Genomic DNA, 19,514 nt, shown 5'->3' with positions numbered 1-19,514 from the left:
AGTAGTCAGGATTTGGAAAACACAGAAGTATGAAAATTGGTTCTATAAAATTATTACATAGTAATATATTTTAGGTTTGTAATCTTCTCTCACGTAGTGTTTTTTCCTTTTCATGCGAGATGATAAAAATTAAAAATACCTCAATTAGCAACCACAAAAAAGTAAAACTGTTAATTGAACCTTGTAATCTCCTCTTGCTGTCTGTTAGGTTTTTCTTTGCAGGCTTTGATTGTGTGTAATAAAACTGTTGCTTAATTAATGCCAGGGTTCTGAAGCCTTTGGATGCCACAAAAGAGAGTGAAATGTAGAAACCAAGAGGTAGCATCAAATAGCTTTTCTGTCATGTTAATTTAGATCTGTCATTCTTGTCTCACTTCATGATATAAGGCTCCCAACAGATACTAGGTGAATTGAAGAGAAGCAATAGTGAATCTTGTCTTAGGAAAAACGCAAGTCATGACTGAGGCTCTCAGTAGGTTAATGAAGAACTGTTTTCAGACAATATTTCACCCCTAGTTTGAGCTGCCCTTGGAATGAATGTGGCTGTGTTCATGTGACCAGCATAACGTGATGCAAAAACCAAAGTAATTGGTGACGTGGCATCATGGCTTTGTGGTACGTGCAGGAAAGGCCCAGGCTAATGTCCATAGTGTACTGTCATTGGCTGAAAGGTGCTTGTCTCTGTAACCAGAGCACAAGAGAGAACATCCTACTGACTTGTATTAATTTTTATTTAGAATGCTGAAAAACAAAATGGTAAAAATCCCCTTGGAAATTGCTAAAGTCTCCTTTAATTATAGACACACTTTTTTTTTTTTTGAGGAACCCATAATTAAAAAGAAAAAAAAATGTTGATAGGAAATGTTTTCATATTATCACTCAAAAAACTGTTTCTTAATTTTTAGAATGCAGAGTAATGAATAACACATAACATTCTTTGCTAAAATAAATTTACTTTTAAGGTGACTCTTTACATTCTTTCATTCTTTAATCCTCACTCCTTCATTCAAGGAACTTAATTCATTAGCAGGTTTTATATTTGTATTTTAACAAGAATGTTGAAATGCAGTGTTTGTTTCAGGGTGGGGAAGATTTGAAATCCAATAATGAAAAATGAAGTCCCTTTCATTTCTGGCTGCATTCCCAGATGATTGTGTGTATCACAATCACTGAACTTTTACAGCCTGCTCACATTCTGTCTGGATTGTGTAGGATTACAACATCATATCTAAATTATACTTTCTGACAGTATTTAAATGTGAAATAGATATTGCTAAGTGGAAACATTGATATCATAATTTCTAGTGATTAAGGTGTCAGTGGAGAAGGGAGTTTACAAGCATGGGAAAAAAGTACAGGCTCCAATTTGAATAGGTCTCCATTGTCCAGGGATTTATTTAATGCTAATAAATACTTGTTTTAGAATAGATGGAACTAGGTTAAGTGTTTACAGCCAAACCTTTCTCTTCTCCATTGAAGAGCAAGGTTCTCCTAGCACTGACCTACTTTGCTCTTATACGGTACTGTAGATACAATGGTTATGCAGCCATGAAGAGAAAAATAGATGAAGACCAGAAGAATTTTGTAGTAAGAAGTGCTTGGTAGCATGTTTCTTTGTTGGTTAGACATAATGTTGCCACAAATCATGAATGAATATTCTGAATTCCCTAATAATATAGCAGTTATAACCATTTTTAAGCCTCCTTTCTAAGTAGATATTTCTCTCCTGGCTTTCTGTGTTGTGAACTTTACAAAACTGGCTTAGGCAGCCTATTAATTATTCATATCATAGCAACAATTAAAGCAAATTAAAAATAAAAATCGCCATATTGCATTTAACTGTGGGCAGCGCCAAACTGTGTCAGCTCTGGAAGGGCCTGTGGTGTTTCCTAAGTTAAAAGTGCTAGAGGGAGCTCTAACCTTGTTCAGAGTTGTGGCATATGGGAACAATTGTCTGTATGTGGCCATAGGGTCGCAAGTGAAGCTAGAGGCTAAGGCTATTACGTGGCAAAAATTTAAATCTTTATTAGAACTCCCTGCTTCTTTTATATTAGAAAATAAGGATTAGGACTGCCTATTTGTAATCAAACAGGACTTTATTCACCCTTATCCCTCTTCCTATGAATATAACCATCTCCTTCTAATAGAGTATTCAAGAGACCCTGAAGTTGGCTTAGTGAATTTCCACAAAGTGAACACACCTGGGTAATTACCACTGAGTTTGTTGGGTTTTTTTTTTTCAAGATTTTATTTATTTATTCATGAGAGACACAGATTGAAAGAGAGGCACAGACACAGGCAGAGGGAGAAGCAGGCTCCCTGCAGGGAGCCTGACGCGGACTCGATCCTGGGCCCCCAGGATCACGCCCTGGGCTGAAGGTGGCACTGAACCGCTGAGCCACCCAGGCTTCCTGAGTTTGTTAGTTTTTTAAGGAAAAAAAAAAAAAAGAAAAAGAACATTACCAGAAGCCCATTTCTGTCCTCTTTGTCACTCCCCTCCCAAGGGTAACATTATCCTCACTTCTGACATCATTCATTAGCTTTGCTGGTTTTTAAACCTCGTATGAATGGAATCATACAACACATATTCTTTACTATCTGACTTATTTCACCCAACATAATGTTTTTGAGAGTCACAGTGTATGTAGTTGTAATTTTTAATTTTTCATTGATGTGTAGTATTTCCTTATATAAATATACCAAATTTATCCCATTGGCCGTAGATGAACATTTGATTTGCTTTCAGATTTTGACAACCACAAAAATTTTATGTATATTTGTTGGTAAATATGTACAATGAATACATGTATCCTCTTGGGTATGTATCTAGGAGTGGAATTGGAATTTCCAGGACACCAACTGGCGTACCAATTTATACTCCTGACAATAGTGAATGAAAGTTCCATTGTTCCTTTTCCTCACTAACCAACACCTGATTTTTGGCTTTTTCATTGTAGCATTCTGACAGTGTGTAGCAGAATCTGGTTGTGGGCTTCTTTCATTTTTTTTCCATTGTCGTTAAAAATGAAAAAAAAAATTTAACTACATTTTTTTCAAGTGTATAGTTCAGTAGCGTTAAGTCTATGCATACTGTCACATTGTGTTTTTTAATTTAAATTTCCCTTTAAAGCTAAAATTGAGCATCTTTTTATATGGTGATTGACCATTTAGATGTGAAGTGATGTTCAGGTTTTCTGCCCGTTTTTCTATTGAGTTTTATGTATTTTTCTTAATGATTTCTAGGAGTTCTATATAAATTCTGAATCCAAAATCCTTTGATATTTGTGTTGTAAATATATTCTTCTACTCTGTGCCTTGTCTTTGCACTTTTATTAATGTTGTCTACTGATGAACAGAGGTCCTTTAGTATAGTCTAATTTATCAATCTTTGCCATATATAGTTAGGATTTTTACGTTCTACTTAAATCTGTGCCTACTCCACTGTCTTGAAGATACTCTGTTTTCTTCTAAAATTGTTATTGTTTTACCTTTTACATTTGGATGTACGATCCATTTGATTTTTGTTTGTTTGGGTATTATTAGGTAGAGGTAAGAGTTCTTTTTTGTTGGTATGTGATAATCCATTGACCTAGTACTATTTATTACAATGTGTATTTCCCTCTCTACTGCAGTTTCCTTTGTCATAAATTACATGACCATGTGTGTATAGGTCCTTGTCAAATCTTGAACTCTAAGTTCAAAGCCCTCCAGTTTTGTTATTCAAAAAGCCCTCCAGTTTTGTTGTTATTCTTAAATATTACCTTGATGATTATTGGCTATTTGCATTTCCATATAAATTTTAGAATCAACTTGTCAATATTTACCCTCTATTTGCATCACCTAGTAGAGCACTTACACATAGAAAGTCTTTAATATATTTGTTTAAAAAAGATAACTCAGTACATTTGGAAATTCCTGGAATTGTAGTTTCTTCTGATTTCACCCAGAGCCTTTGATCCTGGCTCTACTGGGCTGCACTTACAATCTAATCACATCTAAATTTTAGTTCTTTCCTTACAGTTCTGTCCCCAATCATATCAACTAATGGTGACCAGACAAGTTAGCATGTTTTAAAATATTCCAATTCATAATTTCCCTTCCTAGGGAATTTGATAATGGAGTTTCGGTTAAAAGTTTAATTTCAAGAGATGCCTGAATAGCTCAGCAGTTGAGCATCTTCCTTTGGCTCAGAGTGTGATCCCAGGGTTCCTGGATTGAATCCCACATAGGGCTTCCTACGGGGAGCCTGCTTCTCCCTCTGCCTGTGTCTCTGCCACTTTCTGTGTCTCTCATGAATAAGCAAATAAAATCTTTAAAAAAAAAATTAAAGTTTAGTTTCAAAGTTTGGTGGGCAGATGCTGATGCAACCTGAATTGCTGAGATGGCTCTTATGTGCTAGTGAACAATAACAGCTGCCTTTATTGAGTGTTTATGTGCTATACCCTGTGCTTAGCATTTTACACATAATCTCCTGTTATTTCTTTTAATAACCCTGGGAAATAGATGGTAATATTTGTTCCCCTTTGCGGGTGAAAAAACTTGAGGCTTAAAGAGGGTAACCAGCTCATTCAAGCCTATGTACATAATTTGTGAATTGCAGACACAGGCTTGCTCTAAGGCTTGTCTGACACTATGTTTAAAATAGTAAGTTGTTTTACTTAGTCCTTAAGTAATAACCCAGGCTCCTTGTTGTTATCCCTAAGAATGTATCTACCAAGATGTCTTGAGTCTGTCTTTTTCCCTATCTCATCCCATATTGTCACTGCTATTCTGTAGGTCCATGTCCACTCTGATACCAGCCTATTCTCACAGCCTTACTTAACTTACAATGTATGCTTGTTAGTTTGTTCACCATTGAAAGATACTATCTCCATGGAAGATGTGCTACAAATTCTGTTTGTAACTTCCAGTGAAACTTTTTTTTTTTAAAGATTTTATTTATTCATGAGAGATACAGAGAGAGAGAGGCAGAGACACAGGCAAAGGGATAAACAAGCCCCATGTAGGGAGAACGATGTGGGACCCAATCCCTGGACTCCAGGATCACTCCAGGCCGAAAGCAGGCACTAAACCGTTGAGCCACCTGGGCTGTCCACTTCCAGTGAAACTTAATCTTTCAAATGGAAATTAAGGCCCAGTTCTTTTCCATATTTATTTATCTTTTTATTACAGTAGCTAATACACCCCCTTGACCTTGAGGACACTTGATGGCTTTTGGAATTTGAAAGATAAAGGTCTCTAAGATAGAGTGAGCTATGGGCTATATAGTGCTGAAAATTAAACTTGTAGAGAACAACAGATCATGAGCACTATAACCTTGATAAAGCATTGAGAAGATCCCAATAGGTTTTTCATATCTATTCATGTAGCCCTACTATTTTGATTTGCCCCTAAATAAGACAAGTCAGTGTGTTACATTGATAAATTTTTTTACTAATGCATGAAGGGATTTTTAATAGAGAGATACATTCATTTATTGACATTTTTCTAGAAAACCTTTCCTTAAATATTGGCAACCATGGAGAGAGTAGATGGAGGAAATGAGAGTAAGTATGAAAGAATAAGTTACATTAAGACACAGAAAACTTCAAGATGACATTATTAGGTCTTCAGTTTTTACTGTCAGCCTGAGAAAGGTTATTCCTTTTAAAGTGTTAATTTCTTAATTATGGAATATTTTAGCAGGTATAAAATTGAAAAGATAATAATGTTACCTGTGTACCTGTCACTCAGAATGATAGCATTTCATTGCATTAAAAATTCAATCATTTAAGAAAAGGTCGACATTCTTCAGATTCTGGAAAATATTGCTTGTCCAAATAATATTATGAAAATAATGTCTTTTCACTTGAGGGAATTTAATTCACTTAAATTCTAATATGTTAATTTTTTAGTAAGAAAATACAAAGAATGGATCTCTATTTTTTTTTTAAGATTTTATTTATTCATGAGAGACAGAGACAGAGAGAGAGAAAGAGAGAGGCAGAGACACAGGCAGAGGGAGAAGCAGGCTCCATGCAGGGAGCCTGACGTGGGATTTGATCCTGGGTCTCCAGGACCAGGTCCTGGGCTGAAAGCGGTGCTAAACCACTAAGCCACCCGGGCTGCCCTGGATCTCTGTTTTAATTTACCATGGAACTGAATCATATAGACTCAAAATCTAAAAGCCAGACTGAGCCTCAGATTATCCCGTCCACCTACTCATATTACAGATGTGGTCCCATGACAGGAGAAATTTACCCATTATCACATAGCTAATTAGTGATAGGGCTGAGCCATCATGCTGCCTCACTGTTGCTATGGGGCTATTTATGTCTGTCAACTATAGAAAACTTTTCATAATGATTTGTTTCCAGAGCATCCAAGTTCAGTTCCTTCAACAGAAAATAAAAATAGAGTAACTTCAGAACATTTGACACAGAAAAATCTTGTGAGAAAAAGTTGGTACCCTTGAGTTTCATATTTATAGGTTCCATGTGAGTGTGACACCCAGGTAAAGTTAAAAAGTTGAGTAGTAAACTAGGAAGCCATTTCATGCTTTAAGAAAGGCTCATTTTACAAAGAAAGGATATGATTTCTATTTCTAAATCAAGTACATAAATATTATGAAGTAACTATCTTGATTTTCATTTCTTACTGAGTTCATTTTCATCTTCCACCCCCAACAAATACACACACAAAATCCTTGGTGGAAGTTTGTCGTCTTCTGAAAAGAAATTTTTTGTGACTCTCTCCTCAAAAACATAAAAAATCTATAGTCACTGGCCCACAAAACCCCATTAAAAATAGTACCCTTGGTGGGGAAGAGTTAACTAACCTGATCATGAGCACAATAACCTTGATAAAGCATTGAGAACGATCCCAATAGGTTTTTCATATCTGTTTGCAGACTCTTCATGCAGCCCTACTATTTTGACAAAATTACATGGTAATAGTTTTTCTGCCACGTGTTTTTTGTTGTTGTTGTTTTTTGTTTTTATTGTTATTGTTTTTGTTTTGTTTTGTTTTGTTTTGTTTTGTTTGAGGTGGTGGAGGGGCAGATGGAAAGGGAGAGAGACTCCTAAGCAGGTTCCATATCCAGCATGGAGCCCAGCACTTGGCCCAGTCTCATGACTCTGAGATCATGACCTCAGCTGAAGTCAAGAGTTGGTTGCTTAACTGACAGAGCCACTGAGGCACCCCTTTCTGCCAGTTTTTGAGAGAGAGGAGGGTGGGTGCTGATGACAGCTGGAATTTCAGTCTGGTTTCAGTGCTAGCACTATCTTTGCTGATCACTAAAACTAAGTACAAAGTCTGAAGGAAGCAAAATGTACTCTGTACACAGGATGTTAGCTCTTTGGTAGATACCAGTAAAGTGGATTTTAGAAATTAGAGTAATGTATTGAGAGTCTTGTTACTATTCTAATAATTTCCTTATTGCTCTTCCCTCACTAAATTGGAGTGCTATGGGAATGTTTTGACAATTGCTCTGAAAGATTGGAAATGAAAAAAAAAATCCATGCGCACATGCCTTTTATTCATATTGTAGAACTTTTTTCCAGGTCTTTCTTTTGCTCTTCTCTTTCTTTCCAACTCTTATATTTGATGGAAACATCAACCTAATGGCAATTGTCATTCCTTTTGGAACTTCAGTCTTACCTTGATTTTTAGATTTTTGCATAGTAATTTTTTATGTATTTTACTACACAAAAACATTGAAACGAACCTTAGAAAACAATGGATTAAAGATTGCCACATCAGAGTACTTATAGACAAAGTGTCAGTGTACTGATAGTAGCATCTTTGTGGTGAGACAGGGGAACTCCAAATATGTTTTACCTCTGTACTCCCAAAAAGCGATATTTACTCTTTATATTAGTTTGGATTAAAAATTCAGTCTACCAAATATTTTTGAGCTTCCATTTTATGTTAATTTCTATTTTTCAGAGTTGAAAATCTAATGTGAAAGTGAAGATTTCTGAATATAAAATTATTGTAAAAGCAAAGAAGATTGTATTTGATAAAGCATTAAGCTAATTATAATCAACAACTAAGTATATTGCAGTCCTCCCTAGTTAGAAGCATGACAGTCAATGTCCTTACTGTGTGCCAGGTACTCTTCTAAATGCCTTTACATGTATTATTTTATTTTTAATCCTAACAGTAACCCCTCCAACTAGTACTGTAAGAATTCCCTTTTTACAAGTGAGGAGATTAAGGCACAGATAAATTAAGTAATTTACCCAAGATCACATATTGAGCAAATGGTAGAGCTGGGATAGAATCAGTGCCAAATTACAGTGTCATTTTTTAATGATATTCCGTTACATAAATATAAATTCCTTCAAAACTACATTTGAACTAGCTTCAGTGTGGCACTTGAGGTCTTGGTACTCATGTAAAACACTTTTGACTGTAGAAAATGTATTTATCCATCTGTACAAAGCAGTCTTGGTCTTTTACATTTAGTCTTAGTCATTGACTTGGAGCTTTATTGTCATTAAAAAGAGGAAGGGCCAAAATTTCATTTTAGAAAAACTGTTCACCTTACATAACAACTGCATTTTGAAATTCAGTCTGAACTCAACTAACTTACACGAGTTATTTTGATCACCTCTGCTAAAAAAACAGATGCTGCATCCAAACTAAGCTTCTCCTGGATAAATTAAGAAAACAATTACCCAAGTATTCTAGAGAGAAATGTCTTTAGTCCCTTGATGCTCCAAGGGTTATTAAAGTTTTACCTGAAGATAACCAATACTTCCAGAAGTTACAAGTCATTTACTTCATTCACTGCAGCTAAGAGAGGCCTGTGCTGCTGCCTCATAGGATTATTTCCTGCTGCATTTAACATGCATTAACAAGCATTTGGAAAGAGTTGAATTTCTTCTGGAAAGCTGAGTTGGCTTCTTAAGATCCTATCCAAAAATCTTGTATTTTTCTAATCCAGGTTTTAGATATACCTTCTCAAAGGCTTTCTTCAGAAGCAAGTGTTACCAAGTCATTGAGACCTTTTTATTGGACACAAAAATGTAAGGATTAGAGCACAAAGAGGAGGAGCAGTTTTTTTCTTTATTTAAAACTGGCTATATTTTCCCCATGTACTTTTAAATTGTGCTATAAGCTGTTTTCCTCTGGCAACCAATGCCTCCATCATTCCCTGTTATTTGTGGTAGGACTTAACTTTCAAATGCTAAAATAAAGAGGAGAATGTGAGGGGGAAGTTGGGGAGAAGACTCTTAGTGTAAACTTTCTCCATAACATAAATTTTATTTTGGTAATATTAACATTATTTAACATCCAGATGAGCAACCTTTATTTGAGGAAGTTTACAGAAAGAGCAACCAGATTCCAGACAATTAAACTTTATTACTCTGCCTGAAACATTAAGTAGTGGTTTAGGAAAATGGTTTTTCATCTTTTCTCCCTCTTGCTGTTTATTGTTTATTGTGTGGGAGAGGACCTGTTTGTCCAACAAGCATATTGCAGGTGAACTTGGTAATGCTGGGTCCCTGTTGCATTTGGTTATATTTATTCTTGTCCCTCCTCATCTCTCTCCACCTCACTCCTGCTCCCTACTTACCTCCCCATCTCTTCTGTAGCCCCTTGTCTTTCTCCCCCTTCCCATCTCTCACTACCCCTGCTTATCTCTCCCAACTCTTTCAGGGCTCACCTACCCCCCTCCCAGCACCCAACTCTCTCCTTTCTTATGTCCCCAGGCACTGTCGTCATTCCTCTTCCTTCTCTCCTCCTCCCTCTCCCCCTTCTCTCACGACCCTTCTCTCTTTCCCCTTCTTCCCTTTCCTCCAACCTTCTCTCCCCTCCTGCCTCTTCTGTTTTCCTCTTCCTCATCTCTCTCCTCCTTTCCACAGTCACAGTGATCTGTAATTCTGTATCCTCCAGGATCAGATCTTGACCTCTCTGAGGCAAAGGAGATAAATTTTGCCTGCCCTGATTAATTTGATGTTATAGAAAAAAAATCCTCTAGATGACACAGAAATATGGTCTTCCCCTATACATCAAATAATTGACTAGTATATATATTTTTAAAAACCAGAAAGATACATAGCCACCAAAATGTAATCATTCTTTATTTGTTGATAGTGGCAATTATGGGTAATTTTTATGTTCTTTGTGAGTCTTTGTTTTTCATATTGTCTAATATGTCTATTATAAATGCTGTTTTTTAAAAACAAATCAGTCTTTCTCTACTTGACCCCACTACATCCTTATTTAATGAAAAGGAAAATAAAACAATGAAGAATCAGATTTGTCCCTCTAGCAAGTATGAATTTGGTTTGCTATTTTGATGTTTAGTTTTCCAAATCCTTTTAGCTTTCAAATCTGTGGGCCCTTGGACTGCAGCATGAAGCCTTCAGTTATTGACAACTGTCATAGCACATGATGGATGGTAAATACTGTCACAAGTTGGGTTAACTTTAAGTCCTAAGTCTTTTCTGCCTTTCTCTGCACTCCCCAAAATTTAGTTCATATTTTATTTTTCATACTCCTTCTATGCTATGAGGGTGATCAGTGTGACAGACTTGCTGATTTGTACATAGATTTGTTTTCAGCCCTGTTACCAGTTTTAGAGGATAGACGGAACTGGCATTGGTGAACAGCCATTCTATTTTTGTAATACCTCATTATTGGACCTTGTTTACTGCCCTTAGTACTGTTGGTTATAAAAGGCATGAATTTCATGCTGTACCTGGCTGTGATACCAACCCTTCACAGAGTTTAAATGTTAAAATTCCAAGTTCAAATTCAAGTTTGACCCAAAAGAAAAACTTCCAGATGATTTCCTTCTCATTGGCTAGCTGAGGTGTGGAAGGTGAACGTAAAATTAGATGAACTATTTGAGACAAACTCACACATTTCCTAGCTATAGGGTGTTCATTTAAGAAAGGGTTAAATGGTGGTGTAGTTCGTGAATGGTTTTCTAGCTGCAGGGGTTTTCGAAAAGAGATCTAGGAATTATGCAGTTAATTGAATTCTTCAGGCATGGACTTGAAAACATGTGCGTGAGCAAAATTCTCTTGCTTGGCTCCTAGATATGGTTCATACAGTGTATTAGAAGTCCTGAATTCTTTTTAAGGATTTTATGCCTATATATGCAGGTTGGACATTTTATACAATGAACATGACATTTTAAAAGACTTTACACAGTATATTTGTTTTCTCCTTGTCTTTCTCTCAGTTTGTTTGGTTTGTTCCTTTTGTTTTATTGTTTTCTTCCTATTTCCTCACTTCTCCAAGTCTGCATTACTGTGCTTTTTCCCATTTTTCCCCATCTTGTGAGCAAAGTTTTAACAGTACATAGAAAGTTAACTGCCTGGAGTCTTTTAAATATAAGTAACACGCAACCAGTAATAAGCTGTCGGTTGTTTTTTTGCTGCCTGCAAAGAAACATAAACACAGCGCTCATTTCTGGCAGGTTTTTACTGTCAGAGTTTCTCCTATTATATTTATCTTACAATTTGCCAGGGGGTGAAGTTATTAAGTTTTAGCAGCAGCCATCGATCAAGTTCACAAGTTAACACGATAAAGGCTCTGTGCCGCTCCGATCCGGGGAAATGATGATCCTCACTCGGTAATTAACTAAATGAGAAAGTTAAATCTTACTTGAGAGCTGGGAGAGATGAAAGAGAGGTGTTTGTCAGTTTCTCAGTGGAAATTAGAAGCAGTTTTCTGCAATTCCCTAAGCTGCTGCTCTGTCATATTTTACATAAGCTCTGGGAAAACGTCTTGTAATTAGTGCTGTCATGGAGGATTTTTTTTTTGCTGAAGGATGTTGGAATAATTCATTAGATTATCAAGAAAGGCTTGTGTCCTGAAATGATTAGCACAGTGAAATTTAAACCATTAACGATAACAAGTTTAGAGCTTGCTGCAGTGCAGAGGCACCCGGGGTATGTCTGTGCCTATTTCAATCATTTCTTATAATTAAACATTATGTCCTTACCCCCCCCCCCATCACTAAGACCCATCCAAAAATCCTTTTAAGGTGGCGCTGCCTACATCAATGGGTTTACCAGCCTTCAAGATGTGTGTAGTTAGTAGCTACAATAATGCAGCAGTAAATTAAACTGCTGTGAGTTTCTTGGTTTAGAACAAAAGAACCTATTGCCCTGGAAGCTATGAAGTTGCATGAGGGAACCCAGTACAGAAACAAGAGCCCCACTTTTGAAACCTAACAATGTTAAGTAACTGTCTTATCTCTTTAACTGCCCCCCCCAGGAGCCTGAAAATAATCAAAATGGCTTTGTTTTGATCTTGTGCATTTTTTATATGGCTTTTCCTATATTTAGTAAATAGAAAAAAGATTGTCAAGTGTCCAGTCATTAAATAATCATATATACTGAGATATTTGTGAGTTTGTTTCTAGTGAGTTTTATTTGAAAGAATTGAAGTGATTGTAGGCTTTTTCTTGTTGGTTATTAGAAACTAGTCAGATTTATAATGTGAACTTTCCTTCTGCTGAATAATATACCCCTTCCTGTCTTCCATGTTCACTAATCAGATCTGACATATTTATGAGTTCACCTAATATGTAATCATATTTAGTAGAAGCTGTTAAAATATTAATATAATAATCCCACTGAGAAATGTGATGTTTACTTCTGTTAAAATGCATGTCCCATTCTATATGTAGAGCCACCAATTTCTTTTCATTTGCACTCTCACCTCACCCTCCCTCCCAAAAGAGAATAGGATAATGGACTACTTCTTTGGTCACTGAAAGTTATAATATAGGTTTTTTAACTGAAAACCAGAACAATAAAAGCTATGATCCCACTTTTGAACACTCATTACCTTTCATTCTGTACAATTTATGGCCAAGTCCTTTGAGTTTCTCTTGAAATCTTCTGTTAAATAAAGATAACCCAAATGCCAGTGGGCCCTAACCCTTCTGGGTTCCTCTTTGTTTCTATCCTAACTCTTTGAGGGCTCCAGAGCCATTCTGCCATCACCATGTCCCCATCTTTCTGTGTACTTACTTAATCTCTTTCCGTCCTTATCAAAATGCAGACAATACCATTTCCTTTGAATTTAATCAAGACAGTATTGAACTTCCATAAGATATTTTTACAAAGAAATCAAGGAAAAAACAAAAAACTTTAAAGTCAGTGCTTTTAGATTCTTATTTAACTAAAACTTGGCAATAGCCAATGGAAAGTATAGTTATAGACCTTTAAAAAATCCTCCTTTTCCTCCCTCGAAACTCTTGAATGTTTTACCTTGTTTCTTCTGGCCACAGGAACAAGAACCCTAGTTCTGTCCCCTTCCAGGTTAATATGCTAGATCAAATATTTGAAGGATCAGCACTATTGAGGAAGTAAATTATTACACTGAAGTAAATGTGTATTATAACCAAAATTTAACAATTCTCAACAGGTCCTCCTTGTGATGATAAAATATCTCTCTTCCTAGTACTTCCTAATCTACCTCCTTTAATCTTAGTCATGAGGACCTCTTGCCTGGATTATTTTATCAGCCTACTAATTGGTCTTCCTCTGTTCATTTAATTTGTTCTTGTTCTCCTCTCACCATTCTCTACCTGGCAGCTGTATAAATATTTCTAAAGGATAAATCAGATGATGTCTTGGTTGACTACTTCAGAACCTCCAGGGGTTCTCCTTTAGACTTAGGATGAAATCCAAACTTCTTACTGTGGCCCAGAAAACCTTTGTGATCTGGGCCTAGGCCACCTGACTAACCTCATTTCCCAACATTCATTCTGCTCATGCCATACTAGACTTCTTTCTGTCTTTCACTTGAACATACCTTTGTCTCCTTCATGTCTGGGGTGGGGGGTGAGGGGCTATCCCCAAATATTAACTAGACTGGCCCTCATATTCTGATCTCATCTCCAATGTTAACTCCTTCTGTGTCATTTCATGACCACCTCAGTTATATACTGTTCCCTCCCTTTTTAATATTACCTTATTTCATTATCTTGACAATATTTATTGGTTTCTGAAGTTAACATTTATTATATATTCTTCCTCCACTCCTTCCTAGAGAAGGTAAAGAAACTGTGCCACAATTTTTCTATCACCTAGAAAAGTGCCCAGAGTAGTCATTCAGTAAATGGTTGTTGGTTAATTGATAACTCTAAAGTTCCAGCCTTAGTCAAAGTTCTTGTCCTACCCATCTTAGGCTACAGCCTTATCCCCAGCACAACCCTTGCCCATTTTGTTCTTAGACTCACTCATCATCTTAATCATTATATCCCCTTTCTTCTACCATGGTTTCAATGCCAGAATCTTTCCTCAAAGCCCTTCTTGTTTTAAAGTTTTTATTTTGTCTTCCAGTGTTCATCCCACCAAGTGCACTCCTTGATCCCCATTAACTATTTCAAGCCCCCCTCCTCAAAGGCCTTATTAAGGACCATCAGAATCTTTAAATATTATTTGCTTCTCTCTAGTCATAACTGTTACTCTCTTTATCTAGTCCTTGCATTCCCAATTCCAAATGGTGTCTGTCTGGAATGTTTTTCTTTCTCTATTTACCATACCTTTCCCTGTGGTTAAAGCAGGGTTTGACTGCCAGCTAAAAACATCTATCATTTCACCATCAAGTTCAGCCAGTCTGTACTGCATCTTCCAACCTATACACAATACAGTTAGCAAAGCCAGCACACTTGATATTGCAGTGGTGGTGGTTAAGCTAGTTGATGTCTGCAAGTATATATTTATCCTTCCTGGCCCAGGCAGCAGCTTCAAATAAATTCATGGTAATTTCAAAGTGGTGCTTATAATATGTTTTGGGGGGTGAAGGTTGGGGGGAATGTTAGCCTTTAGCCTTTGAGGACTAAGCTAAGGACAGTCTTATAAATAAATACTTAAGTCATTTCATGTACCTGTCACCTGACAGCTTCTTCCTTTCTTTCTTTTGGAGCTAACTGTTCATTGTAAACAGAAAAGCAGAAGAGATGTGCAGGGGTGACAGAAAGTTAGTGTTACCATTAAACAGAGGTTGTTTGTCAGCTTTCCTAGACATTTGAACAGTAGTGGTTGAGTCATCAAGCTTTTGTTGGGAAAGCCAAATCAATTCTATTGCCACCAGTAACCATTACCCTTTCTCCCATACACTCTAATATACAGCCTTTTGATTTTTTAATAATTGAACTTTTCACTGTGCCCTTGTGGATTTTTAAAGGTTCTCAAATTGAAATTTTGCTACTTTTACTTAAGCCATTAGTAGAAAAATATGTATGGGAGAATGATAGAGAGAAGAGGCTTGATAACAAAGACCTTTATCTCCTGAACTCTCTATAAATGTAATATCTTAGTTACAAATGAAATTAATATTGCAGTAATGTTTATCCTTAGGAATACTCTATCCAAAAAAAAAAAAAAGGAATACTCTATCCTTAGTTTTACTTTTATTAAAATATAATTTACATACAATAAAATACACCTACTTTACGTATACAGTTTGAATTTTGGCAAATGTGTACAAACACTTGTGTAACAATCAAGCTGTAGAACATGTTTATTGCCCCAGAAACTTATCTTGCACCCTTACTCAATCAATTCCATCCCCACATCCAGCTTCAGTCAGCCACTGATCTGTTCTTATCATAAATTAGATTTGTTGTCCTAGAGTTTCACATAAATAGAGTCGTAAAATATGAGTTTTGGTGCCTGGCTTCTTTTGTTCAGCATCTGTTTGAGATTTATAATTCATATATATGTGTGTGTGTGTGTATATATATATATGTATATATATACACACACACACACAAACTATTCCATTTTATAGATATCTCAATTTGCTTATGAATTCTTTTTTTTTCTTCTTATCAACTCTTGGTGGACATTGAGATTTTTCCAGCTTGGGGCTATTATGAATAAAGCAGCCATGAACATATATGTACAAGTCTTTGTATAAAAATACATTTCAGGGCAGCCGGGTGGCTCAGCGGTTTAGCGCCACCTTCAGCCCAGGGCCTGATCCTGGAGGCCGGGGATCAAGGCCCATATCGGGCTCCCCGCATGGAGCCTGCTTCTCCCTCTGCCTGTCTCTCTCTCTCTCTCTCTCTCTCTGTCTCTCATGAATAAATAAATAAAATCTTAAAAAATATTAAAAATAAATTTAAAAAATACATTTCCATTTTGCAAGGGAAGTAAATGTCTAGGAGTAGAATTGCTGGGTCATATGATAAGTATGTGTTCAATTTTATAAGAAACTGCTCCCTGTGTTTTCAAGTGATTGTGTCTTTAACTATTACTGCCAGCAATATGTGAGAGACCCAGTTGCTCCTTATTCTTGCCAATACATGGTATGATCAGTCTTTCTAATTTTAGCCATTCTCATAAGTGTGCAGTAGTATCTCATTGTGATTTTAATTTGTATATCCCTAGTGACTAATGATGTTGAACATCTTTCCATGGGCTTATTGGCCATCCGTATTCTTTTCTTATGAAATGTCTAATCAAATTTTTGGCTCATTAAAAAAAGACTAGGGTTATTTGTTTTCTTTTTTAAGTTCTAGGAGTTCTTTATATATTCTGGATTCAAGTCTTTTGTCAAATGTATATATATTGCAAGTATTTTCTCCTAGTTTGTAGTTTGTATTTTTATTTTACTGTTTATTTTATTTTATTTTATTTTATTTTTTAAGATTTTATTTATTTATTAATGAGAGACACACACAGAGAGGGGGAGAAAGAGAGACAGAGACACAGGCAGAGGGAGAAGCAGGCTCCATGCAGGGAGCCCGATGTGGGACTCGATCCAGGGTCTCCAGGACCACACCCCAGGCTGCAGGCGATGCTAAACCGCTGCGCCACTGGGGCTGCCCTACTGTTTATTTTAGAAACCAGAAGTTTACATTTTTGCCACATGCCATGTGCTTTTGTCCCCTGTGTACCAAAAGTTTGCCTGTTTCAAGAGTACATAGATTTTCTCCTATGCTTGCTTCTAGACATTTCTGTTTTAGCTCCTACATATAAATCCAGAATCCACTTAAGTTAATTTTTCTACATGGTTGAAAGTAAAGAACACTGGAGTCCTGGGATCAAGCCGCTTGTTGGACTCCCTGCTCAGTGAGGAGTCTGCTTCTCCCTCTGCCCCTCCCCCAATTTGTGTATGTACGCACGTGTATTGCTCTCTCTCATCTTTTTTTTTTTTTTTAAAGAAAGTAAAGAACAAAGTCCACTGTTTCCATATGGATATCCAGATGTTTCAACATCATCTTTTGAAAAGATTATTTTGTCCTTATTGAATAATCTTGGCACCTTTCTCAAAAATCAACTAGCCATATGTAAGTCTCTGTGGAGTCTGTCTTTTGTTTCATTGATGTTCTACATGTTTATCCTTATACCAAAGTCACACTACCTATTTAGTATTACTTTATTGTTAAAGTTCAATGGTGTGAGTCCTCCATCTTTGTTTTTATTTTGCAAGATCACTTGGCTAACTTTTAGGTCCTTTGCATTTCCATTCAAATTTTAGAATCCACTTGTTAGTTTGCTTGCTGAATTCCATTGATACTACATTGACTCTTATCAGTGGATTAATTGGAAAGAGTGAACATCTTAACCATATTGAGTCCCATTTGTGAAGATAGTATCTCTTTCCATTTATTTAGAACTTTTAAAATTCCCCTTAGCACTGTTCTGTTGTTTTCACTTTTATAGGTATTAACACATATGTTGTAAAGTTATTCCTAAGTATTATAGTTTTTCAAATGCTATGGTAAATTGTATAGGCAGACAGTTTTTAAAGGTACATTTCAAAAAAAAAATAATAAATGAGTGGGGCTAGTGACCCAACAAAAGGAACACAAGGCAAGGTTTATAAGGCTCATGATAATCTGTTTCTTGATCAAGATGCTAGTTACATGGGTATGTTGACATTTTGAAAATTCATCAACACTTGAGATTATGCACTTTTATGTGTATTATACTGCAGTGAAAATTAAGATAGAAAAATATATATTATGAGTGCCTGGGTAGCTCAGTCAGTTTAGTATCTGCCTTCGGCCCAGGTCGTGATCCCAGGGTTCTGGGATCAAGTCTCGCATCAGGCTCTTTGCTAGGCTTCTCCCTCTTACTCTGCCTTTCCCCCTGCTTGTGTGTGCGCGCGCTCTCTCTCTCTCTCTCTGTCAAATAAATAAATAAAATCTTGAAAACGAAAGAAAAAAATATATAATACCTAGTAAGAAAGAAGGATGAATTTTCAAAAGGAGAGCGAAAGTGCAACTCCAGCCATGTCAGAAGTTCTTTAAGAGTGTTGATTTATTGAGCACTTCACTGTGTGTCAGGTGGTGAGCTAAGCATGCTTTTCTTAGATTATTCTATTTGATCCTCACAAAAACCCAGTGAAATAGATCTTAGAATTTGGCAGATGAGGGAAAAAGAGACTCTGGGAAAAAAAAATCAAATTTTTTATGCCATGACACATAGCTAGTAAATTGAGGAACTAGAATTTGAAACCAGGTATTTGTACTGTAGGACCAAAGCTCTTTATGAAGTGTGGTGTAGTCGTTAAGAGTAAGTAACTCATTCAAAGTGATGTTGGATCTGAGCTGTGTGTCTTTCTACTTCATAAAGAAATACTCTGTTTTGAGGGTGGTAACTACAATGCAGTACCAGCTAGAGTAGCCCAGACAGTTAGTAAATTCATGAACTCTCAGTTTATACTTCATTTCTAATAGCCAAATGTTTCAGGTTCCATTTATGATTCAATAATTGAAAATATAAGAAAGTCCTGGGGTGCCTGGGTGACTCAGTAGGTTGGATGTCTGCCTTCAGCTCCAGTCAGGACCTTGGGGTCCTGGGATCAAGATCCAAGTCAGGTTCTCTGCTCAGTGAAGAGTCTCCCTCTCCCTCTGATCTCTCTTGCCCTCACTTTCTCTCAGGTAAATAAAATCTTTTAAATATATATATACTACATATACATATATGCATATATATATGAAGGTCCTGACTGAACTTTAGCTTCTGCAGTAGGATAACCAAACTTGTGAAATCCTTAGGCATATTTATCTGCTAATAGTCTGAATAACTACTGATCAAAGCACGATTCCCTGTGATTGTAGAAACAGCTGGTTTGTTGAAGGTTATAAATAGAATCATTTCATTACCATGCTGATTATTGTTCTCTGTTACTGACATTTCTGGTCTTTAGCCAGAAAACAATACCCTGGGTAGCATCCAGCTCCAGTCCATTTCCACCCTTTAAAAGACAAAGGGACAAATTTACAAAAGATGATGAAATGGGAGGTTTGGGTTGTTGAGATTTGAAGTGGCATTTGGTCAAGCTTGTACTCCCACTTATTCATTAGCTCACTCAGTCTTACTCCATATTTCACAAGTTTTCCTTTTCTGAAATGCAAACAAATAACCTACACAAAAAGCAGCTCTGAAGTCCCCCAGGGCCTGTGTCCAACAAGGTTATTATTAATCATTTTTAGTCTATATCATAGACAACAATGGCATTTATGCTAGAAAACATCCAAGTCCATACACCAGGGCTTGCTGCTTACAGCTCTTTCTGTGTAAACAGAATGGCTAATGCCG

At 36.5% G+C, this 19,514-nt stretch overlaps 1 protein-coding gene across 12 annotated transcripts in view; it reads left to right on the top strand.

The window, feature by feature from the left end:
• Positions 1–19,514, top strand: part of BTRC (beta-transducin repeat containing E3 ubiquitin protein ligase) — a 185,906-nt gene that overhangs the window by 131,172 nt on the left and 35,220 nt on the right. The window contains exon 1 of one of the 12 annotated variants that reach the window (XM_072805629.1): positions 17,129–17,254. The exons of the other annotated variants lie outside the window; for them this stretch is intronic. The gene's annotated coding sequence lies outside the window, so the exon portion shown is untranslated. Of the gene's footprint in view, positions 1–17,128; positions 17,255–19,514 lie in introns of those variants that run through there. 12 annotated transcript variants of the gene reach the window in all.

This window comes from Canis lupus, chromosome 29 (genome assembly GCF_048164855.1).
Source record: "Canis lupus baileyi chromosome 29, mCanLup2.hap1, whole genome shotgun sequence".
NCBI lineage: Eukaryota > Metazoa > Chordata > Mammalia > Carnivora > Canidae > Canis > Canis lupus.
The sequence above is the reverse complement of the archived record's forward strand: the minus strand, read 5'-3'. Positions and strand labels throughout refer to the sequence as shown.